The 26,201-nt window shown below is 38.9% G+C and overlaps 1 pseudogene across 1 annotated transcript; it reads left to right on the forward strand.

Moving 5' to 3' along the window:
- Positions 1-21,780: 21,780 nt before the first annotated feature.
- On the forward strand, positions 21,781-22,313 carry LOC308244057 (high mobility group protein B1-like; annotated as a pseudogene). The gene has a single exon. The product of its transcript is annotated as a high mobility group protein B1-like (transcript).
- The last annotated feature ends 3,888 nt before the right edge of the window (positions 22,314-26,201 follow it).

Below are 26,201 nucleotides of genomic sequence, written 5' to 3' on the forward strand. Positions count from 1 at the left end.
TTTGTGAAAGTCCTCTGACAGAATGAAGGGCATTGGGAAAAGCACTACAGCTGGGACAACTGGCCAAATATCTTATGGAACACATCTGGAAGAAGATAAGACGGAGATAGGTATTGGTTTAGAGAAAGGGATAATGATTGCTAAAGGATGAAACAAGAATATATTTCCATATAGACGAGGCTCCATCCAGAGCCTCTTAAGTGCTCTGCAGCACTGATTTGGCTGGTGCTTCCATTTACATTTTTGCTTCTTCAGATCCCAATTCCCCACAGAGATTGTAGAGCCAACTCTAGTAGGTCATGGTTTAAATAACAATGCTATTAAAACACTTAAAAAAACTAGCACATATCAAGATATATTTAAGCAACAAATAATTTGCAAAAAAAAAAGTAGGTATAGTATGATCTTATATCCTTTTAAAATCATAGAACCATATATCCTTTTAAAATCATAGAACCACATATCTATATCTGTATCTGTATCTACATCTATGTCTATGCCTATATGTCTATATATATATGGTAAAATTCTAGAAGTATACATGCTAAATTTCAACACTGATTAAATCCAGGAAGAAAGTGGATGGGGTGAGGTGAAGAAGTAAGTTAATACTATATTTTTAGTTGATATGTAAGTGTTATGTGAATTTAATACTTTGTACTTAATATAAAAGTATATAGAATTAAAAGTTATAATCCCTACTTTGATTGATGTGTATCTTATGGAACTATCTAATAGTTATGCATAGTTTTCTTCAATAATCTAAGATGATACAAGAATTATATAATATAACTATTATATTATGAAGAAGTCTTTTTGTTTGTTTAAATAATCTAAAAGATTTTGTGCTGGAAAAGTAAGTAAAAGCCACATTAGTACTATTTCACCAAATATTTTATAGAAATATATTGCCCTGTGTAATATTAGCCAGTGAAGACTATCTTGTTTACCTCTACAAAATTAAATTACTGTCTCCAAACTTGAGCTTAAATAAATATTTCATATTTATTTCTTCTCTGTCACCATGTGGGAATGTAGAAAAATGCAATTTCTCTTTAAGTACTTAAACAATAAAAAGAGAAAAGATGGTTTCTAAAATGCAGTATGTAAATGATGTCAATAACCAAATGTCAACAGCTGGAAAATATAGTGCCTCTTCACTGAAGCATCATTGCAAAAAGAAAGTTCACTTCTTTCAAGTTATGATATTGATAGCAGCATGAGATATTTCCTCAACCCCCTAAAATGTATTTTCAAAATACAATATGAAAAGTTATTATTTCATTTAAATACATTAAAATTTGATTTTCCATACTTGATGATGGACTTCCTACTTGTTGAGAGAAGATTCCATTTGAAATTTTCAGAGCCTTGAGAGCACTCACTAATCATCATAATTCTTTCACTGTCCTCACCATACCTCATTCCAAAAAAGAATTACCATTCAGTGGTTAAGAACTCTAACCAGCAGACTTAAAGTTGGCCAACTGGGGTTCTTACAAACATCAGATTCAAAACCTATTTTCTCAATATTATTTCTTCTGTTGCTATTCATATAGTTTAATTAAAGGCTGTGGGATTTTGTTTAATTAAATTATACTCCACCTATTCTATTAGCTGCATTATGTTGGACAAGTTACTTAACCTCTCTGGGCCTCAGTCTCATAAGCTAAATTTAAAAACACACACACACACATTTCATAGGATAGTGGTAAGGATTTAATTAATTAGTATGTCTAAAGTGTTTAGAATGGTAACTGTTATGTAATAAGCATGCAATTCATATGTTTATTATTGCTGCTGCTGTTATTATTATTATTATTGACCGGAGCTCAAGAGACCAAAATTCTTTGCTCATAAGTTTCCTCTCTTTATTGCTGATACTAGAGGCCCAGCACACAATTAAATCGTGCGCGTGTAGGGTCCCCTAGGCCTAACCTGCCATCAAGGCCATAACCGCTGCCCTGCAAAGCCTAGCATGCTCCACGGATGCTGCCGATGCCCGGTGACGCTCCAGAAGTCCCACCTGCTGTGGCCACTGCAGGACCCAGAAGTCCCGCCCGCCATGGGACCCATCAATGCACCCATGGTGAGTCCGGTAGTTGGTCATGATGCCACAGGCCTTTTATGATATAGATACCCAATGGGAAATATTAGTTGCATCTGAATAAAATCTCAACCTTGACAAGAGGAAACACCTATAGTCCTCATATCCCAGAACTGCATTCTAAAATAACTCAGGTAGATTGGATTGCTTTAGTCAAGTGTGCGTGCTTAAATGATACACTTCTCCAAATTCAACATTATTTGAACACACTCCATGTTCTTTCTATCTAGCAGTCTCTAAACTCCTCCTTTTTAGGCCCTCTGAACTCAACATTTTGGAGGGAATAAAAAATGAGAAAATTTCTTAGTTGCCTTTTTTGGTCTCATTTCTAATCACTCAAATATACTTCATTAGGCACACTGAAGAAAAAATGTTCCCTCTGACAGGATGCTGCCCTGGTCACTCTCAGGCTTTCTTCCTATCTGGGGTTTTTCAGTCTTTTGAATTCACTTTATTTTTAAAACTACTCTCTTCACCCTAAGCTACTCCAAATCAATTCTTTAATTTGACTTTTCCTGCATAATAAAGTTTTATACAAAGAAAAACTATAACTTGATAGGGAATGGTTCCCTCCCCTAAATTCTAGGTTCTGAAAAGATAGAGAGGTTGAACAGAAATGGTCCAGAATTGCTACTGTAAAGAAAAGTAGCAAATCTGAATATATTATGTATTTTTGGTATTTTAAAATTGTTGAATTTTTAAAAGACAATGTTTGACTGGTAGTATCATTCCTGATATCTGTCTAATCACAGAATAAATCAAAATATAGGATGCTTTCCAATCCACAGAATCATCACTTGAGCAAGTTCTCAAATGGCTGGCTGAAATATCTGGATGCACATGCATTTGAAACCTTCACAAATGGCAGTGATAAAATATGTCACTTATAAAAACAAAAAAGCAAAGGATGAAAATATACCTTTGGGTGTTTAATATCTGAGAGAAAAGACAAACTATTTTTAAAAATTTATATTAGGAGCATTGTTTTCTTTTGTTGCAAGTAAATATATTAAAGTTTATTTTTTATAAAAATCATCTAAAATTAGATTTGTTAATAAATATAAGTGGCAAAAGAATAAACATAGGAAATATGAAAGCAATCTGTGCAGTATACATTTAGCTCCTTTATAGTATTTTTATTTCTTTGTATATGGAAATAGGATTTATCAAAATATCCTGAAACACATAACTTAGCATATATTGCAAAAGCTATTAAAATTTTTGAAGAAATATGTAAACAGTTTGAATGAAAAAAAGATGACTGGACTATTCAATAAAAAGTATTAGAAAAAATCTACTGCTGGGGAAAAAAATTACCCACATCATAAAATACATCAGGTTAATTTCATATCTATTAAAGAAATTACTGTAAATATTAAAACTGTGAAAAAGTGCTATCTGGATAGCACAGAGTTTTCAACTCACAAAATCATTCTACCATCCACCAAAACAAAATAGTCAAAATTTCTACAGCTCCTAAAAAGCAATGTAAAAACTATTACAGGGAAACAAAATAGAAAAAATAGTTACCATAACTATAGCAATGGATTAATAAATTTTAAAATCTTACAAGTCAAAAAAAAAAGATTCAAGAAACATTAAGCAAAAGACATCAACTAATTCTTTATTAAAATTAAACACAAAGCAAGCCCAGTCAGTGTGACTCAGCGGTTGAGTATCAACCTATGAATCAGGAGATCAGGGTCTGATTCCCAGTCAGGGCACATCCCTGGGTTGCAGGCTCGTTCCTCAGTGGGGGACATGTAGGAGGCAGCCAATCAATGATTTTCTCTCATCATTTATGTTCTATCTCTCTCTCCCTTCCTCTCTGAAATCAGTAAAAATATATTTATTTAAAAAGGAAAATAAAATTAAATAAAGCTTAATATATAATATATGCATGATGATAAATTTATATATGGTGATCTTAAACAAAAAAAAAAGTCAGCTAGTTATTTCTCCAACAAAAAGGGTTTATTAAGGAAAAAAGAAAAAATGGTAATCTTGAACATGCAGCCATGGCAAGCCTCCTGCAAGTTCTATAGAAGAGGAAATTCTTGAGCGTCTGCCCTGTGGTGGTCAGTGCATGTCATAGCAAGCGGTTGAGGGCCTTAGCATATCATTAGCATATTATGCTTTGATTGGTTGAATGGACAACCAGACGATCAGACATTTAGCATATTAGGCTTTTATTATATAGGACTAGAGGTCCAGTGCATGAAATTCGTGCACGGGGGGGGGGGGGGTGTCCCTCAGCCCAGCCTGCAACCACTCCAATCAGGGACCCCTTAGGGAATGTCTGACTGTCGGTTTAGTCCCAATCCTAAACCAGCAGTCAGACATCCCTCTCACAATCTGGAACCTCTGGCTCCTAACTGCTCCCCTGCCTGACTGCCTAATCGCCCCTAACCACTCTGCCTGCCTGCCTGATCGCCCCTAACTCCTCTGCCTGCCTGCCTGGTTGCCCCTAACCACCTCTGCCTGCCTGCCTGATTGCCCCTAACTGCCTCTGCTTGCCTGCCTGATGCCCCTAACTGCCTCTTCCCACCGACCTGATCACTCCTAACTGCTCTCCCCTGCCGGCCTGATCACCCCTAACCACTCTGCCTGCCTACCTGATTGCCCCTTAACTGCCTATGCCTCAGCCCCCGCCACCATGGCTTTTGTCCAGAAGGTCATCTGGAAGGACATCTGGAAGACATCTGGTCTATCCAGTCTAATTAGTATATTACCCTTTTATTAGTATGGATGATGGTGTAAGTCTTTCTGGAAAGCAATTCATCTATTGTATTAAATTTTGATCATTTCTAAGCTTTTGACACAAAAGTTTTTTTGTAGAAATTTATTCTAAATTTTAAGAAGCAAAGAATATAAGTACCAAGATTTTTTTACTTAATCTCTATATATAAAAGCCTAAGTGACCATTACGATCATTCAACCAAACAACCGGTCGACTGGTCACTATGACGCACACTGACCACTAGGAGGCAGACGCTCAATGCAGGAACTGCCCCTTGGTGGTCAGTGAGCTCCCACAGCCAACCTCCCGTGGCCAGGCAACCTCCTGCGGTCCCTCCCCCTGGACAAGGTGAGATGGCCCCAGTAGGCCTTGATCTCCAGCCAGGCTGAGGGACCCCACACATACATGAATTAGTGCACCAGGCCTCTAGTAATTTATAAAAATAAAGAACTGACATATTTATTACTAGGTGCCCAGCGTACAAAATCATGTGAGACCCAGACCCGGTGCTCCGTGGGACCCAGAGTCAAGTCTCACCAGTGCCCACAGGGATGCAGCGTCAAGTCCCGCCAGCTCCTGTGGGACCCAGATATCAAGTCCCACTGGTGCTGCAAACCCAGAGTCAAGTCCCTGCCCACCCGCGTGCGCCTCACCACGCACACAGCCTCCTGGTGATCAGTCTTTGGTCATTACAGCGTGACGGCGTCAAGACCAAGGGGTTTTTATAATAGAGATTGTGGAATGTCTAAATAAAATTAAGGACACCCATACCTTGAAATATTATGCAAACATTACTAGTAAATGATACTGTTACAAAAATTTTAATGATGTGGAAAAATGCTCATTATATTGTGAAGTAAGAAAAGAAGATAACATATTTTATTACATATAAATTATATATACTATCATATATATATATAGTTGGCCCTTGAACAATAATGGTTTGAACTGTACAGTTCAAATTTACATGAATTTGTTTCAATAAATACATACAGTACTGTATATAATTTTCTTTCTTTTTTTTCCACACACCAAAAATTATTTTATTGAGACTGGAGCAGTTTACAATAAAGTACACATTACAGCACATTGGAAAGACTCAAGTTTTACAAATTTCACATTCACAAATACAAATCACTTTTTGTTCTCAGGCATGATTTTCTTAACATTTTGTTTTTTCTAGCTTACTTTATTATAAGATATAGTATATAATACATATAATATACAAAATATGTATTAATCAACTGTTTATTACATTATAAGACTTCTGGTAAATAGTAGGCTATTAGTAGTTAAGTTTGAGGTGAGTCAAAAGTTATATGAGAATTTTTGAGTGTGCAGGAGGAGGTCGGCAACCCTAAGCTCCATGTTATTCCTCAAAAATAGAACTTCCTGCACTATATCTCTGCACCATCAAAATGTCAGTGACTTGAGAGCAGAACACACACACACAAATTTCATTCAGTCCTCTCACAGTTGTAGGACATTGTCCAAGGTCAGTACATATTTTTAAACCACTTGAATATACTAGGCAAATAAGTTTTTATAAATACTTAAAGATTAAACACAATTTATCAAGAGTGTGATATGCACTTTTCCTTCTTTTAAGTTTTTTACAAGAAACACTCATTTCATAAAATATTATAGAAACAACCCACTTACTAATTTAAAGGATATATTTCACAGCCAAATGTAAAAATTAGAGACATCTGAACAAGCCTACTACATATTAGGCATAAATGAATTTGACGTTTGATGCAGTTCAAATTGATTTTTTAAAAGGATTTAAGCAGTGAGTGAAAGAAAGACAGGTATTCTCATTATTTCATACTGACAGACAAAAGATGAGTGGCTTCAGTCACAGTGCTTTATATTACAGCCAAAGAAACCTACTGAATAACAACAGACCCACAAAGAAACCTAAGAATAACAACAGACCCACAAAGAAACCTACTGATTGATTAACAACAGAGCAAACGAACAAATACCGGGTAGAACAAATAATCCTCATACGGAACCCAGGGCTCCCTGGCTAACAGGACTGCTGCTCATTCACAAAGAGGAGCTCGGCTTCTAGCCGAGGTAATACGGTGTGTGAGAAGAAGAAATCAGGAGACAAGTCTTCATGCCACTCTGCTACAGCCTGTGATGATTTTTGCATAAGGACTCAGTATGTAGACTTGGCTTCCCCTCTGGCAAATAGGGACTATAAAACTTCACCTGCTTAAAGAGAGCCCAAATTTTTTGAAATATCCTCTAACTACCTTATGCATTTATTGCATAACCTGAGTCCCTTAGTATCTTTATTAGATTAGAACATTCTCATCCAAAAACAGCAACTGTTCAAACACAGTTATTAAAAAGCCTCCCAATAAGATGAAATGGATGCCATTGTAAGAACCTGGTTATTATTTACCAGCAAAGGAGGAAAGGGAAGACTAGATAGAGACATGACATTTATACAGCTTTGCCAAAACTTTTTTTCCGCACTGATTGATAGGGGAAGGGACTGGACAACAGCAGATTAGGAGCATGCCTAGTAAGGTGGGAGTCACATGGGAAGGTGCTTGTCTGTCAATCACACCTAGAAACAGGTAATTGGCCAGGATGGGCATGGCCACTGCAAGCATGGGAAACCTAAATATTTAAACTTCTAAACAAAGAAGTGAACTGTCTCTCTCATGTGCTTGCCCTCCTGGGACTCCTGCTGCAGGGGGCTGGGCATCCCTGTGCCCACATGGCACACAGCCGTGTTGGACTCCACACCTGGACTAACTGACTTTAATCTGGCCTGAATGCTGAACCACAACTGGCTGCAACATGGAGCGGAGACTCTGGACAGTGACCTTGTTTCTGGCTCTGCTGAACTCTCAGCTGCCCCCCTTCCCCTTTCAGGACTGGCTTAAGGGGCAGGGGACTTTGGAACCTGAGAAATGTAACTCCACGCCAATAAAATGGTCCACATCCTATCCTCCCGTGGAGGGCTCTGAAAATGCTTATGTCAGCGGTGCCCCAAGAACCTCCACCTCATTCCCACTCGTATCTGGGAAAACCTGGCCCATTAATTCCTCTTGCATCAAAATGATGTCTTCAAAAGACAATACATATTTCATGGATGATAGGAACTGTGTATTGTTTTTGCACTAATATTCATTTAATAAGCACTTCAGTTTGTTACAATTGGCTAATACATTTTTATTTCCTTTAGCTTGAGTCAGGCCCATAAGTAACTGGCCTCTAGACAATTTCACATGCAATGCAGTTTTTTAATGGAGGGCTAGAAAAATGTGTGCTATCTTATAAACTATAGACTAAGCAGACTATATAAACAGTCTGCTTATGAAAGAAAATTTCTAATCTGATATCCATGTCAGATGATATAACCAGGAGCATTGCCCTCTATGGTGTTTTTGTTTTATTTTGCTGGGAATTAAAATGAATCTCTGTAAAACCAGAATCAGCAACTCCACATGATTGAAAGGGGTGTGGGGTGAAGATACCCAATTTTCTTGTAATGGGAGCATGTCTTCAAAACAACATTTACATCTCAAATACAAGCTCAATTGGAAATCAACACCAAGTAACAAACCTTTTGCTTTTAAGAATTTAACTACTTGTGAAATTTTCCAATACTGGAGCAGCTTTTATTGAGACCTATATTAATGTAAAAATATGTTTTAAAATGTCTTTAAACATTTATTTTTAAAAATAAGGAAAAGTTGACAGGCTCAAAGTAATATTCATACTCCTCCTAAAGAACTATGGGAGAGAATATTAAACCTTTTAAATGAGTATAGCAGGTCGTCCAATAATGTCATTTCCAAAGGAACTTAACTCTTCTTTGTACTAATTAGCATATGGTAAAATTGGTTTCATTACACTTCTTTTTTTTTTAAAGTCGCAGAACCTTTCAACAAGGTTGAGTGAGGACTTACTATATGTCAGGCACATAGAATGCTGCTTTATCACTTTTAGATCACTGGATCAGTATTTCCCTTAAGGGCAATAAAAAGACATCCAAACTGACTTAGAGAGTTAATGCTTCTGACAAAATTATTCATTCCCAGAGAGAAATCATAGAGGGGAAAATACAAAAAGAATGTCTTATTTGTCATCTTTTCATCTGTTTTTAGACTAAAAATATTGTTTTCTTTACATTTATGAATTAATTAATCCCCAGAATATCTTTTCTTAACTCATTATAACTGGTAGTAACAAAATGTGTTTTGTGCAAGTACAATTTGAAATTAGAAAACATCTGACAAAATCTGTTTACTGAATTTGTTAGGCACATCATAATTTGACATATTAACAATATAAAAATAAAAATTGTACTTAAAAATTCTAAATATTACTTTTTAGTATGTTTATTGTAAAAATATATTCTCATTTCTACATTAGAGAACATAGAGTTAAAGAAGAAATGTGAAAACATTTCTAAATCCACTTAAAACACTTAACACTGATTGATATTAATATATTATCTTTGATTGATATATAAATATATATACTTACATAATTAAAATCATAATATACTTCTGGTAGATTCTACTACATAATTATTTCATTCAGTTAACATTAACTATTATTTAATATGTCACTTTAAATGATCATGTATTATGGTATCTCAATATACTATCATTTATTTAACACTATTGTTGCATATTTATGTTGCTTCCAATCTTTTATTCCTTACTAATAATATATTTTTACAGAAATATTTATTCAACTTTTTTTAAAGGATTCTTAGAATAAATCCTAAAAGGGAAAACAATGGACCAAGAGACTCTTGGTACGTATTGCTAAATAGTTTTCCATGAAGAGTCTTGATAATCTACAATCTGAGTAGCAATGTAAACCCCACTCTTGTCTCATCAGCATTGAGAATCAGCATTTTTAAAATATGCTATTTTGGTGCGTGAAAATGATATTATGAATTGGAATGACTACCACTGAGCTTCAATACATTCCCACATGTCTGTTCTTCTATATTTATCATTTTATAAATTTTTTTGTTCATGCCTTTTTCTCAGTTTTTAGAATATTTGCTTTTTCATGTTTGTCTTTTCTTTATCTGTGGGTATTCATCTCTTTCTGCACAGCTTAAAGGTGCAAAAAGATTAAAAAAACAATGTCAGTTATGCTGTAATGAATATGAAGGAAGGGCATGGAGAGGCTTTCTATCACCCCTTGTTTAGAGCCTGGGAGAGTTCTGTCCAGTTCAAACCTTAGGGTCCATTTAAAAAGAGAGAGCAGGAGAAAGAAGTAAGAAGGAACTCAGTAGAATAATATATTTTAGATACCTTTTATCTTACAAATAAGAAAAGTAAGGCATGTAAAAGCTGATTAACAGCAAGACCAAGACTAAATACTGAAACCCAGGACATCAGACCTCAGATTAACACTGATCTTTGGAAAGACAGAACTTTCTAGATCCCGATGGCACTCTGCCTCAGGCTTGTCCTGTCATAGCCAGAGCTCATCATTGACTTAGGGTAGGGGGGAAAGGGTGTTGAGTCCACAGAGCGGGGAACACAGCTAATTTGCCATTTTTCCCTCTCTGCTTTTCTTTGGGCATAAGATTTCATTGATGTGCAAAGTGTAATTAATGTACTGAGATCTTTTGGCTGAGTTTGTCCTGGGGCTTAAAATTTGGCCTTATTTAAGGCCAATTCACTGCACCTGCACCAGAAGAAAAGAAGCATAACAAAAACAGATTTTGATTTGCACAGGACCCTGCATAAAATAACGATAATGCAGGACTTATAGAGAAGATTTTGGCAAAAACCCAATGAACTTTCAATCTAATGTGCTGATATTTAAAAAGGAGCACTTAATAGCACAAAGATAAATTATAGTAATTAAATTAAAGATGCAATCAGCAAATGTTTGCACTGGAAATCCACCTGGTTCTTGAACATTCCTGTCTTTGATAGATCCAACTGGGGTTTCCAAATATACTGGTATTCTTATGAGGTTTTATTTCTTCTTGCACAAAGACAGATAATAGGTTATATTATGTATTTCAATTCTAATCATTTGGATTATAGTGTATAGAAGAGCTCTGAGCTGAAAATAGGAAACATCAAAGTTACAATGATCTTGGGCTACATATGGCGCGTGTCCAGAAAAAAGAAAACAATAGCCAATTATTTGTCACATCTCTGTGCCATCACCAATATTCAAAAAAGGGCATGACAGAAATGGTGCTGATGGCACTAACGAGTAAAGACCACTTAGTTTTCCTACATTGTGGGTCCAGTAGCCTTAATACACTATATACCTTACATCTGATCTTGTTCAGGGATCTCCTACAGAAAAATAAGAGCCATCTTAAAGCTTTCTCCACATGAATATATGACTTATTTTTTAAAATATATTTTTATTGATTTCAGGGAGGGAGAGAGAGAGATAAAACATCAATGATGAGAGAGAATCATTGATGGGCTGCCTCCTGCACTCCCCTACTAGGGATCAAGTCTGCAACCTGGGCATGTGCCCTTGACTGGAATTGAACCCAGGACGCTTCAATCCTTGGGCTGAAGCTCTACCCACTGAACCAACCCAGCTAGGGCATATATGACTTATTTTTAACTGTACTTTTTAAAAATCTCTAATTTTTCAGTTATTTCCTTTATAGCTTTATATCAAAACTGTCCTCCAACATTTCAAACATCTGCTACTGAGAAGACTATTTGGTCCTCTCCAGTTCATAGTAAGTTTATTGATATGAGCAATAAGCCTAGATGTACCTACAGCAGTTATTCAGTATTACATACCAGAAGGGCTGATAGATGCCGTTATAAAGTATGAACTATTATCTGTTAAATCAAATAAAAATATAATCCCAAATTGAGAGTTATATCTCTCAAGAAAAGTAATCCTCCTATCTAATAAAAGAATAATATGCAAATTAACCACCACTCTGTTACACCACAAGCCACGCCCACAAGCCAATCAGGAGCGAATATGCAAATAAACCCAACCAAGATGGCTACAGCCACAGAGAGCAGGAGGGAGGCTTGGGTTTCCCCAGCGATGGAGGAAGCCAAGCTTTCCACCTGCCCTTGTTGGCCTAGGCCTCCACTCAAGGCTACAAAGTTTCAGGATAGAAGATACATAAACCCAAACAGAAATGGCTGCAGCCACGGAGCTGGAAAGAGCAGGAGGCTAGGGTTGCCCCCGGCGATGGAGGAAGCCAAGCTTTCCGCACACCCTGGCCAGCCCAGGCCTCCACTTAAGGCTACAAAGTTTCAGTTATAGAAGATACATAAATCCCAAGAGAAGATACATAAATCCCAAGATGGCCAGCAAGGGAGGGAAGTTGGGAAGGACCAGGCCTGCAAGGGAGGGCAGTTGGGGGTGATCAGGCCAGCAGGGGAGGGCAGTTGGGGGGGACCCAGGCCTGCAGGGGAGGGCAGTTAGGGGTGACCAGGCCTGCAGGGGAGGGCAGTTAGGGGTGACCAGGCCTGCAGGGGAGGGCAGTTAGGGGTGACTAGGCCTGCAGGGGAGGGCAGTTAGGGGAAAACAGGCTGGCAGAGGAGCAGTTAGGCATCAATCAGGCTGGCAGGGGAGTGGTTAGGGGGTGATCAGGCTGGCAGGCAGAAGCAGTTAGGGGCAATCAGGAAGGCAGGCAGGTGAGCAGTTGGGAGCCAGCAGTCCTGGATTGTGAGAGGGTGCAGGCTGGGCTGAGGGACACCCCCCAATGCATGAATTTCGTGGCACTGGGCCTCTAGTATATAATAAAAGGCTAATATGCAAATCGACCGAAGGGAAGAAAGACCAGTTGCTATGATGCGCACTGACCACCAGGGGCAGATTCTCAATGCAGCAGCTGCCCCCTGGGTGGTCAGTGCGCTCCCACAGGGGAAGCGCCGCTCAACCAGAAGCTGGGTTCATGGCTGATGAGCACAGCAGCGTTGGTGGGAGCCATCATGGCAGCACTAAGGATGTCCTACTGCCAGCTTAGGGGAGCAGGCCTAAGCCGTCAGTCGGACATCCCCTGAGGGCTCCCGGACTGGGATAGGGTGCAGGCCGGGCTGAGGGACCCCCACCCCCAAGTGCACAAATTTTGTGCACTGGGCCTCTAGTTTATAAATTGAACACAAATATAACCCTGAGATAACTTTCACATTTTGCAAACAAAAGTAATTTATACTTTTTAAAACTTGCTATTTACTAACAGCTCCTATAATCACAGCAATTCTCACATTAGTATGCAGTACTGCTTATAACTTTGTAGTCTGGCTGTTCATTGAACCAATCTTTTTTGTTGTTGTTGTTGCTACTTAGATCTTGATTTTAATGCTCGTATATCCTAAAAGGCCATGAATAATTAAATTGAGTTTTATTATTTAAAGTATCTTCATATTCAACTCATGTCTCCTTTTTGAAGTAAAATCCATCGATATATTACTATTTCCATTACACATACTACAATTTACAAGACACACATCAGACCCATGAAGAAAGTAATTTATTAATACCCATAAAAACAGCTCTGAAATCCACTCACCTAGAACTTCTCTTCTGAGTTTCAGATGCACATTTTCACTTTTGTGGCCAACACCTGCATCAATACCTAATATCCCCATTTTTTATTCAAGTATCAACAACCACATTTAACCAGAAAACTCCTCAGTTTTTTGTTCTCCCTTTTCCCATTTAGTACACATGCAATGAGTCCTTTTCCATAATATTATTTCACCTCTATTTCATCCCTGTAAGAAGTACCATACTAACCACCAAATCAGGAGGCAAATTCAATCATTAGCCCAACTACATTCTCAAGAGTACAATAAGCACACAACAGATATTAGCACATAAAACCCTGGAAGACTGCACTTAGAACTTCACCTTAAATATTTCATGTCCAAGTTCTCTCATAAACAGCTCTCAACATCCATTGTCACACCCGTGACCCTGCTAAACTCAGAGGTCAGTGCTAGGAGAAGATTGCAGAGATTCCAGGGTTGCTGTTCTTCCTTCTTTCTCATTTGTAACAGCTAGGAGAAATGTTCCAATGACAATGGCCTTTTGGGAAATGCCTTAACACTTCCTCCCACCTGAACAAAGGTGTTGGAAAGACAGTGCTCAGCAGAAAGTCTTAAGAGGAAGCCCACCCACTTATAATTCCAGATGAAAAATGCTGTTTGTCATACCTTTCATCCAGATCTTGTGCAATGCATTTACATTCTCTAATATAAGAAACCAGTGCTCCTTGGAAAAATGGCTGATTCAAAGACTGAAGCAGTAAATAATTTCTAAGATGAGTCTGGCGCATTTTGTAGTGTCAGAGACTAAGAAAGTCCCAAAACACAACAACAAAAATCACAATAACAGAGATATGTCAAAGGACAAAGGAGATATCAGACAGGCGGAGCCAAGGAACCACATGGGACACATAGATCCAGCCACACTGGCAGGGCACACAACCTCCAATGTGCTAACCCAACGACCACCTGTCTGCAATAGGATTGGGGTACATGTACCAACTTCAGGACCTAAAAGTCATCTGAACATCATAATAGTCAAGTCACTCTTAACATCAAGAAGCATAGAGAGGAGTTAGAGGCTCTCATCCCAAATTGACTCAAACTTTTGACACTGAGTAATAGCTTAGAGTAAAACCAGAGGCAAATCAGGCTTCTTGATTTGTTTTGCTAAAGAAGAGATCTTTTTAGAGCTAACTTTGTGTATGAAAGGCCCAGTAAAACCTAATGTAGGAATGTAGGTGGAATATGAATGGGTGGGCAAAAGTAGGTTTACAGTCTGGAAAATAATACAATAGTTGATAAGTAATAATACAAGAATAAACGCTCTGTTCTACGTACTCACAGCTTTAAATTTACTTTTGCCCACCCCAGTATATTGAGATGGTGTATATACTTCCATTCCCCCAACCTTAATCTAGCCCCTTTCAGCCCTCTGTACCAATACATGCTTCTGACCTGAGCAATACACTATTTCTGCATTATGCAAGATTCACTGAGAAACCCAAAGCAAGTATTTGCCCATATGTGCATGCTCAGCCTTGAATAAACAACAAGTCTAATAGTAACAGTGATAATTGTATTATATTTCTAGAAATTTCATGAGGAAATGCACCTCTGGTTCTTAACTAGATGAACTTGTGTCTTACAATGATGTTGCAATTCTTGCATCATCTGACAAGATTATGATTTTTTGGAAGATTTACAAAGGTAGGGCCTACTTTAGACATTAGAGAGTGAGTAGCCCTTGAAGGGGCAGGTAATGTTTGATGTCATTGAACAAGTGAGAGGAAGAGATGACCATCCTTAATCTTTCTCATTCATCTGGAGGTTGAGGGATGCCAATATCCAAAGGGAACTCTTGGGTGATGGAGCTAGTGAGGTAGAGAACTTGTCAAGACCTTACCTTGGCCATGAGAATGGACCAAATCTGGCAGTCTAGAGCAGGGGTCTTAAAACTATGGCCTGTAAGCAAAATTTGGCCTTGCCTGACTTTTTAAAACTCTATTGGAACACAGTTCATTAAGTTACTGCTTTCACGCTACAACTGCAGAGTTGAGCAGTTGCAACAGGGATAGTTTGGCCAATACGCCTAAAATATTTACTATCTAGCCCTTTATAACAAACTAGAGGCCCAGTGCACGAAATTCGTGCACGGGGGGGATGTCCCTCAGCCCAGCCTGCACCCTCTCCAATCTGGGAACCCCCGAGGGATGTCCGACTGCCCTTAAACAGTCAGTCAGACATCCCTCTCACAATCCAGGACTGCTGGCTCCCAACTGCTGGCCTGCCTGCCTTCCTGATTGCCCCTAACCGCTTCTGCCTGCCAGCCTGATCACCCCCTAACCACTCCCATGCCAGCCTGATTGATGCCTAACTGCTCCCTTGCCAGCCTGTTTTCCCCTAACTGCCCTCCCCTGCAGGCCTGGTCACCCCTAACTGCCCTCCCCTGCAGGCCTGGTCACCCCTAACTGCCCTAGCCTGCAGGCCTGGTCCCCCCCAAATGCCTTTCCCTGCAGGCCTGGTCACCTCCAACTTCCCTCCTCTTTCGGCTTGGTCACCCCTAACTGCCATCCCCTGCAGGCTTGATTGCCCCCAACTGCCCTCCCTTGCAGGCCTGGTCCCTACCAACTGCCCTCCCCTGCTGACCATCTTGTGGTGGCCATCTTGTGTCCACATGGGGGCAGGATCTTTGACCACATGGGGGCAGCCATCTTGTGTGTTGGAGTGATGGTCAATCTGCATATCACTCTTTTATTAGTTAGGATAGAGGCCTGGTGCACGGGTGGGGGCCAGCTGGTTTGCCCTGAAGGGTGTCCCGGAACAGGGTGGGGGTTCCCTTGGGGCATGGGGTGGCCTGGGCGAGGGACCTGTGGTGGTCTGCAGGCTGGCCACGCCCCCCAGTGACCCAAGTGGAGGCCCTGGTATCTGGGGTTTATTTATCTTCTACAATTGAAACTTTGTAGCCTGGAGCAGAGCCAAGCCTTCTGCTTGCTCCGTGGCGGCAGCCATTTCTGTTGGGATTTATGTATCTTCTATAATTGAAACTTTGTAGCCTTAAGTGGAGGCCTGGGCTGGCCAGGGTGTGCGGAAAGCTTGGCTTCCTCCATCGCCGGGGGCAACCCTAGCCTCCTGCTCTTTCCAGCTCCTTGGCTGCCGCCATTTCTGTTTGGGTTTATGTATCTTCTATCATTGAAACTTTGTAGCCTTGAGTGGAGGCCTAGGCCGGCAAGGGCAGGCAGAAAGCTTGGCTTCCTCCATCGCCGGGGAAACCCAAGTCTCCCTCCTACTCTCTGTGGCCGTAGCCATCTTGGTTGGGTTTATTTGCATATTCGCTCCTGATTGGCTTGTGGGCGTGGCTGGTGGGCGTGGCTGGTGGGTGTAGTGGAGTGATGTTAATTTGCATATTACTCTTTTATTAGATAGGATGTTTGCCAATCTGATGTAGAGAACAAAATTCAAGATGTATTATTTTAAAGAGTCATAGTATTCTCTATCATTGTTTTCCTTTTTACTCCTGAATATAGAAAAATATTTAACCATGTCCCAGTTAAGCTATAGTGAAACAAAAGCAAAGTCCTATCTCTAAATATGGAACAGAAAGTCAAAGGGTAAGCCGTGCCCCTGGCAGCTATAATGGGGATAGCAAATAACCCCAAGGGCTGATGGCAGCCTCAGGGTACAGCTCTGCCATTAGCTTCTCCTCTAGGGCCAACCTCAAAAGGCAATGTTCCTTTTTCCTTATTTTACCTAACAACAAAGATAGACATATTTGTTTGTTTTGTTTTTAATTGGCATGGAATTAACAGATAATAAAATTTACTAATTTTAGATGTACAGCCTTAAATATATATATATAAGGCTGTCACCACCACTACAATCATGTTGAACACTTTCATCACCCCAAAAAGTTCAAATATAGTATTTCCTTGTAGTCAATCCCTTCCTCTTGTTTTTGGCCCTGGCAACCAGTGATCCACTTTCTGACATTAGAGTTTTGCCTTTTCTAATTTTTTATAGAAATAGAATCATAAGATAATGTAATATACAGCATGATGACTACAGTTAATAGTACCATATTGAATACTGGATATATTTTTTTTAACTATGTAAGAAGATGACATGTTAATTTGACTGTAGTAATCATTTCACGATGTAAAAGGCATTGTTTCTATACATGTTCTTCCTGTGTCTTCAGTTTATTATTTACAATATATTTCTAACCTACTTATGGAAGAGGCTTACAATAAAAAAAAAAAAAACACATAGAATAGTTTGTAAAGAAGACTGTAGAAGAGATTCAAAATCACAGAACAGCTTTTTATTAAGAATCCTATTTCCAGTTGACTATATGTTTAGAACAAACTCTACCTTCAAACCACTGTTGCTAAGACCATATTAACATAATCAGGATACAGCCTGCCAGATTATAATTGCATTTACAATCCTAGATTCTGTTATAAACTATGAATTGCCATCATGTACATTCAGTAGGGCTGACTCTCATTCTCTCTATCTTTATTGATTTATTCATTCAACATTCATTGAACTTTCCCTGTGCTGGAACCTGCATTCTGGGAAGCACATCCACAGCATGAGCCACGCTCATTCTGCAATTTTCCCGCATCCGATGGCCGCCTCTGGCAGGAAAGAAATTTTTCAAAGATATATGACATAAAACTAGTGATGAGGTGCTGACATTTCTGTTTTGTCAACATTGATGAGCTCAGAGAAATTTCCCTGTGTTCTCTGCCTTTTAAAAAATGAGCTTAGTGAGTAGAAGGAACATGAGCAATCAAAACAAAACCAAAAGAGTAAATACTTGATGTAGGAGATTGCTTCAGTTTTTGAGAGGATTGGGGAAAGCAGAGGAAGGAAATATACATTGGCTAAAAGGATAGAAAAATATTAGACAAGTTAATGAGAACATAATAATGAATCTACTCACTGTTCCTGGAGCAGGATTACACAAAGAGTGGTTTTGCAGTGTCTCCTAGAAAAGAGGGAAAAATCAAGTCATTAAGTGAACACTTCTACCACCCAAGGAACACTTCAATGACTATTGATAAGAGCATTATTATTGTTGCACCAAAGTGAATTGGTCCCCAAATGATCACTTTCTCCAGGGCTTTGCTTATTCATCCTGGGAGAGCTTCTACTCAGTGCCCTCATCTGGACGGTGGGTACACCACATGCTTCAGAGCGGGTAGGCACCCTGGTTAACACACAGGCACAAACGCTAAAATGTTATTCCTTCAAACACTTGATTAACATTTACTGACTTTAAAAGGAAATATTTATATTTATATTTAAATCCTGGTGCTAATTAACATGAAAGCCCTTTGCCTTGGAAGCAGAGCCCATTTGGATATGCTATGCTAAGGTTTTCAAACACATTCAGCTTTGCAGAGAAGGAGCTAGAGGAAGTGGGTGAGAGTAAGAGCTGGTGGGTTAGCTGGGGTCTCCAAGGCTATCAAGAAAAAGACAAAAAATTCTGGCCAAAGTGAATGCTTTTGAAAATGAAAGAAAAACAAAGCCACTGAAATCATAAAAGCTGGTTGTTTACATAAAAGAAAGTAATTCCAAGTAGATTTCATTTTTCTTTCTTATTGTTACTACTTATTGTTACTTATTGTTATTACTTCCCATTCAAAGCTTCCTAGTCTATACTTGATCTGCAGCACCAAACACATTTAACGTTAAGTGGTTAGCTTCAATATAAAATTAGTCACTATGGAATTACTGGAAAGACAAGTTCATAACTGTAAAAGAAACGACAGAACTCTTTAAAACTCTTTCCATGCTGAGGAAACGTTTGTTTCTTCCAGGGTATCATTTTTTCAAACTGCTTTTCAGACTTGCTAGATTTTGTGGAGATTTTCAAATGGTTATGTGAAATTCTATAATTTGCTAGAGGATATATTTCTTATTTATCCCTTCTTATTTTTTTTATATCTTTGCCTCCAAATTCGATTTTTACCCACACTGTGGCACTGCAGTTTTTCCCCAAGCAAGGTATGAGTGAAACATTTGTTTAGTAAAATTTATTGAATAACTTGCAGTCAACATAGTGTCTCACAAATAGTCAGTGCTCAATAAAAATAAAAAAAATAAGTTGGCTACATCTGGAATGTGTGTCTATTCTGAGAGCACCTCGTAGCTCTTTGAAGATACATGAAATGCAGATTCTACCTCCAGCTAGGGTCTAAAAAATAGAAAAGTCTATGTGAGTAGTATAGAAAACCATCATGGAATTCACAGCAGGAATAACACTCCCTTATGGGGGTGGGGGGTGGGGTTCAGGGAAGTACTTATGATAAAGGAGGCCTTGGAGCTTGAACAAGAAAGATGTCTAGGATTCAGGTCTCTGGAGACATAGCAAAAGGTCATGGTGGGCTGAGGGAACATAAGCAGAGTCGTAAAATGTGTATGGGCACTTCAGTCCCAGCTATAGGTAAAGAATTATAACATACTAGAGGCTCGGTGTATGAAATTCATGCACGGATAGGGTCCCTAGGCTTGGTTGGTGATCAGGGCCGATCTGTGGGGTGACCAGTGGGGTGATCAGGGCCCCCTGCTTGCACCTGCCTTGGCTGACCTGGTGCTGCCTACTTGCCAGCCCTGTCCCCTGCTGCCGCTGGTCACCTCCCTCTGCGAGGCAACTGGCAGGGCAATCAGGGGACCTCCACTAGCACCCGCCTTGGCTAGCCTGGGGCCTGCAGGCTGGGGGCAGCTCTTGCATTGAACGTCTGCCCCCTGGTGGTCAGTGTGCATCATAGCAACCAGTCCTTCCACCGTTTGTTCAACTGTTCAGTCAATTTGCATATTAGGTTTTTATTATATAGGATGATACTGAGAATGAAAAAAGGAATAATATAAAAGGCAAGAGAGAAAATTATCAATCCAATACTCAATTTAAAATGTTTAATTCCTTAAACTAGCATTGAGCACCCGTTAGATCTACAAACTGGTTATGCAAAGACCAGTAAAACAAAATTTTTATCCTTGAATTTTTCATAGTTTAGTGGTGAAGACCAACACATAACTCAATGTTTTTAATATAAATACTATGTTAAAATAGACAGAGAAGGAGCATATAACTCTGACTGGGGAGGAAAATCAAGGAAAGCTTCTTTAGAAGATAAAATGAAACTGAACCTTGAAGGTGAAAAATCAGTTAACAGGCAAGTGAAGAGGTGTGGCCAGGGAGGCCTCAGACACAGTGCAGGGGCTGCAGGGGCAGGCAGTGAAGTGAGGTTTCTTACAATTCTATTTCTACACAGTCCATCCAACATACATGATTAACGACAACCCCATTTAAAGTTCACTTTACCAACACTTGCTTATAAATAAACTAGATGTCCGGTGCACGAATTTGTGTACTAGTGGGGTCCCTTGGCCTGGCCTGCGGGATTGGGCCGAAACTGGCTCTCTGACATCCCCCAAGGGGTCCTGGATTGCGAGAGGGTACAGGCCAGGCCGAGGGGAGGGATGCAGGAGGTTGGCCAGCCAGGGAGGGACCACAGGAAGGCTTCAGGGCATGTCCAGCCCATCTCACTCAGTCTCAATCAGCCAGACCCCAGCAGCAAGCTAACCTACCAGTCAGAGTGTCTGCCCCCTGGTGGTCAGTGCACATCATAGCGACTGGTCGACTGGTCGACTGCCCCCTGGTGGTCAGTGCACATCATAGCAAGTGGTTGAGGGGCCTTAGCATATCATTAGCATATTACGCTTTGATTGGTTGAATGGATGACCAGACGACTGGACGCTTAGCATATTAGGTTTTTATTATATAGGATAGGACATTAACATTTCATTCACTCAACAAATATTTATTGAGCCAAGCTTGTCCACACAGTGTTCTCTGCTTTTTAAATTCCTTCCTAGCTTTCTCATGTCGTTTTCTCTCCCTGGCTTGGCAATCTTCTCCACCTCCACCCACCAAACTTTTACCCATCCACCAAGGCCCATTTATTCAAAGCCATAATTTTAGTGAAACATTCGTTAATATCTCAAAAAAATTCTACTTACCCCATCACTTTCCTTGTCCTACATTGTTATATCTACATTTTGACTTCTATAATTATGTTGATACCAAAATTCAATAGAACAAATATTGTGATTGGTTTCTCTTTTTATCCTGTACAAGACTAGAACAATGTTTTACACCACCAACTTTTGCTGAAGTGAATTGACAAGATTATTTCGAGAATAAATCAAATACATATGTGGGTCTATATTTATAGGTCTATAAATAAATGTAGCATATATTTGTATATATGGATCCTTACATAAAAGCCAACTGACAGACACAGTCATTTCAGTACATAGAGACAGTGCCAGGGCAAGTGCAAGCCAGCTGGGCACTGGGTGAACTTGTGCTCGCTGAGGAAAAGTAATTAAACATGGGCAAGAGAGATCCTAAGAAGCCAAGAGGCAAAATGTCATTGTATGCTTTCTTTGTGCAAACTTGCTGGGAGGACCACAAGAAGAAACACCCAGATGCTTCAGTCAACTTCTCAGAGATTTCTAAGAAGTGGTCAGAGAGGTGGAAGACCATATCTGCTAAGGAGAAAGGAGAATTTGAAGAGATGGCAAAGGCAGACAAGGCCCATTATAAAGAGAGAAATGAACACTTATAACCCTCCTAAAGGGAAAACAAAAAGGAAATTACAGGATCCCAATGTAACCAAGATGCCTCCTTCAGCCTCATTGTTTGTTTTGTTCTAGTGCCCAAAAATCAAAGGAGAGCATCCTGGCCTATCCATTGGTGACATTTCAAAGAAGCCGGGAGAGATGTGAAATAACCCTGCTGCAGATGACAAGTAGTCTTATGAAAAGAAGGTTGCTAAGCTGAAGGAGAAGTAAGAAAAGCATACTGCTGCATACCAAGCTAAAGGAAAGTCTGATGTGGCCAAAAAAGAGAGTTGTCAAGGTTGAAAAAAGCAAGAAAAGGAAGGAAGAGGATCCCTAACCAGTTTGGCTCAGTGGATAGAGCATCGGCCTGCGGACTGAAAGGTCCCAGATTCAATTCCGGTCAAGGGCATGTACCTTGGTTGCGGGCACATCCCCAATAGGAGGTGTGCAGGAGGCAGCTGATCAATGTTTCTCTCTTATCAATATTTCTAACTCTCTATCCCTCTCCCTTCCTCTCTGTAAAAAAATCAATAAAATATATTTTTTTTTAAAAAGAAGGAAGAGGAGGAAGAGGAGGAAGATGAAGAGGATGAGGACAAAGATGAAGAAGATTATGAAGATGAAGGTGATGATGATAAATAAGTTGGCTGTAGTGCAGTTTTTTCTTATCTATAAAGCATTTAAACCCTCTCCCCCAACACAATTCACACCTTTTCTTTTGTCAGAGAGGAAGAGAAAGGGAGAGAGAGATAGAAACATCAATGATGAGAGAGAATCATTAATTGGCTGCCTCCTGCACAACCCCTACTGGATGGAGCCCACAATCTGGGCATGTGCCCTAGACCAGAACTGAACCCGGGAACCTGCAGTCCAACACTCTGTCCACTGAGCAAACCGGATAGGGCAACTCACTCCTTTTAAAAAAAAAATTGAAATGAGAAAAAAAAAAAAGTCTACTGACATATGTAAAAACAATATGCACCTTCAGCAAAATTTTCTATAGTATTTTTATTACTTTTCTCCATAGTTATTGATCTGTAGAAGGAACTAGTGATCCTAGAGAATAAAACCTTGGAAACCATGCTAGAAGGGTACTAATACTGAATAATTTCAAATATATGACATTATAAAAAAGATAAAACTATAGGGGAAAAAAAGAATGTTGCCCTAGCTGGTTTGGCTCAGTGGATAGAGTATCAGCCTGTGGACTGAAGGGTCCTGGGTTTGATTCCAGTCAAGGGCCATGCCTGGGTTGCGGGCTCTGTCCCAAGTGTGAGGCGTGCAGGAGGCAGCTGATCAATGATTCTCTCTCATCACTGATGTTTCTATCTCTCTCTCCCTCTCCCTTCCTCTCTGAAATCAATAAAAATATATTTTAAAAAAAGAATGTTGACCGGTTTCAGGGTTTGTGGATGAGGTATGAAGTTTGACTGCCAAAGGGATATGGGACCACTTTGGGGATGATGAATGTGTTCTAAATTTTAACTATAGTGGTGATTGCATGACCTGGTATATTTACCAAAACTCACTGACTTTATTTTCAAATGTGTGCTTTATAGTATGCAACTTATACTTCAGTAAAGTTATTTTAAAACATATATTATTCTAAATATATATCCCCAGGTTTAAGCCCGGTCCCCTGAACACCAAATGTTTTTGTAAGTTTATATAGCTTTTGACAGGTTGATGAAGAAATTGTAATTCTTATGAGGAAAGATGATATCAAGTAACTTTTATATTATGTAGAAAAAGAATCCATAGGCTCATAAATAAAATATTTGATGGAAGTTGGAAATCTTATATAACATTTATTCATTTTTACTGAAAACCCATATTCTTGAGACATGACAAAAACTTCAGCATGACTTAAAGGGAGAAAATAGAAAGATACGACAATCATCACAGCATCCACATATGGGGAATTAGGTACAAGATAAAAAAGAGTGGTGCTAGAAATATTAATACATCAAGAAACTTTTATTTCCTCAAATAAAATGGGAAGAGCGGAAACCAGAAAAAAAAAAAGGGGCTGGTGGCCAAGACACTAGAAAATTGATCACTGGAATTTAAATTACCCTAAAATTAACTTTAACAATGCATTCCCAAATTAATGATGAAAGAACATACATTTGAGGTTGCATATGGACAGAACAGTTAAACAGTGGGACAATTATAAAATTGGCACACAGGAAATGACTTCAGGATATTAGAAATGGAAATAGACAAGGGGAAGAAGCTCTGGGGCTCCAAGAAACAAAGGTCAGACATTATGCAGTAATATTCTAATATTAGTCTGCTGATAAAATTCTATTTTCAAATCTCATTACCAAAGAACTCCACAGTACATCCACTTTCTGTTGTCTAGAATTTCATTATAGTGAATGTTCTATTCCCAGTCAATGGATCTTGGTAAGCAAAATCCTCTCTAGTTTAAGCAAGTTACTGTGAATTATGAAAAAATAAATAAAATCTTCAAAATCAGTGACTTGCTTTTAAGGAAATATTAAGTATGCAGCTCACCCTTGCTTGGTCACAAAATCTTGTGTGTGTGTTTTGTGTGTGTTGGAAGATTGGGTGGATTTTCCTGAGTTAATCATAAGATAAAGAAGTCTAGAGTTTGAAGTCAATTGTTTATTAGTACTGCTGCTAAGAGGGTCCTGCTCTCTTGTCCCTCCTTGCCCATTCCCCCATTTCATTCTGCAACCTCTCAAAATACCTAATACCAAAATGCAACATTGTAAAGACCCAGATCTTTTCTTCAGTTGAAGTTTAGTTGCTTTAATGTCATATTAACTTTGTTAACCCACTTCCACTAGGTTTAAGAGAAGAATCCAGGATAAAGGAGAGAAAGGCTTGCTATGGTAAAGCTTGGACTTGGAACCATAGCTCTGGTTCAGGTTCCACTGACTCCTGGACAATTTATAGAAATACACACCCCATGTGTTTTCAGCACCCTGGGCATGTATTAAGTTTCATTCACTGTAGTGTTTACCTCTTTACTTATCCTCCCCACATCTCAAGACTGTAAATTCTTCTAAGCCAATGATTATCTTTGTTATCATTGAATCATTCCTACCCAGGAGACTGTCCAAAATAAATGACAGTAAACATGTCATTTCACCTCTTTGAGTTTCATTTTCCCATCTGTAAATTTTTTTAGGGAAAAAATGACCTTTTAAGGTGCTGTTGTGAGGTTTGAGTGTATATACAAACATAATGAAAAATTCGTCATAAGGTAGAAAGTTACATGGCATCTCTTTATTATTTCTATTTATCCAACTCTTAAAACAACTTACTCTATAGCAGATCAGTTCATGTTATAACAATACCAATGTACTAAATCTATGTACAAAAAAATAAGTTCAAGTCCTTTTTGTCAATCTATGTATTCAGATTAGTTAAGCAGATCAATCCAGAAAAAAAATTATAGAATTTGGTTGATCCTTTCAAATTAGTAGTAACAAAAATTGCCTGGCAGCTAGATTTTTTTTAATGGCATTTATGTGTAGCTCCACTCTTCCAAAAGCCTGGGATAGAAAAAGCCAAATATGAAATACATAACCCAAAAGAAACTACCAGGTTTTTTTCCTAAAGACACATAGTGAGGTGTCAATTATCTTGCAAAGTGTTGCATGTAAATACAGTCATCAATTTATTCATCTATTCTTCCTTACAGTTCATCCATTCAAACAACATTAAATATTAATTCAATAAATAATGCATTCTACAAATATATCTTGAGCATTTACTGATACTAGATGCAAGTTGCCAGTGAAGACAATGACAAGTAAGACATATTCTGTGCCTTAAAAGCACTCAGAAGTACTGTGGGGAGAAGAGGTACATTCATGAATTTGTGTGCACAGAAGCCATGCTATTTATTTCAGTATTTAGCATGTGTGCTACATATATTGCTTAGAGAATTTTGGATATTTATTATATTGCCTTATTTTCAAATTTTACTCTAACAAGAACATAAAAAAAAAATCTTAATATGGACCTTCAATGTCACTTGGAAAGTTACTCTTCGCTCAAACTACCTTCTATGTCAGTCTACCTTAGGGAGGTATTTCCAAGGAAATGCTGTCTTTGGAACTACTAGTAGTTGTTTGTATTAAAGCATTGCAGCGAAAGGTCATTGCCCAAGGTCAATCCCTGACTTCCAGCCTACAGATTTCTGAGTTCCTGCCTTAATCCAGCTCTCTTGCTTAAAACAAATGACAAT

The sequence above is a fragment of the Plecotus auritus genome, assembly GCF_963455305.1.
Source record: "Plecotus auritus genome assembly, chromosome: 3".
NCBI lineage: Eukaryota > Metazoa > Chordata > Mammalia > Chiroptera > Vespertilionidae > Plecotus > Plecotus auritus.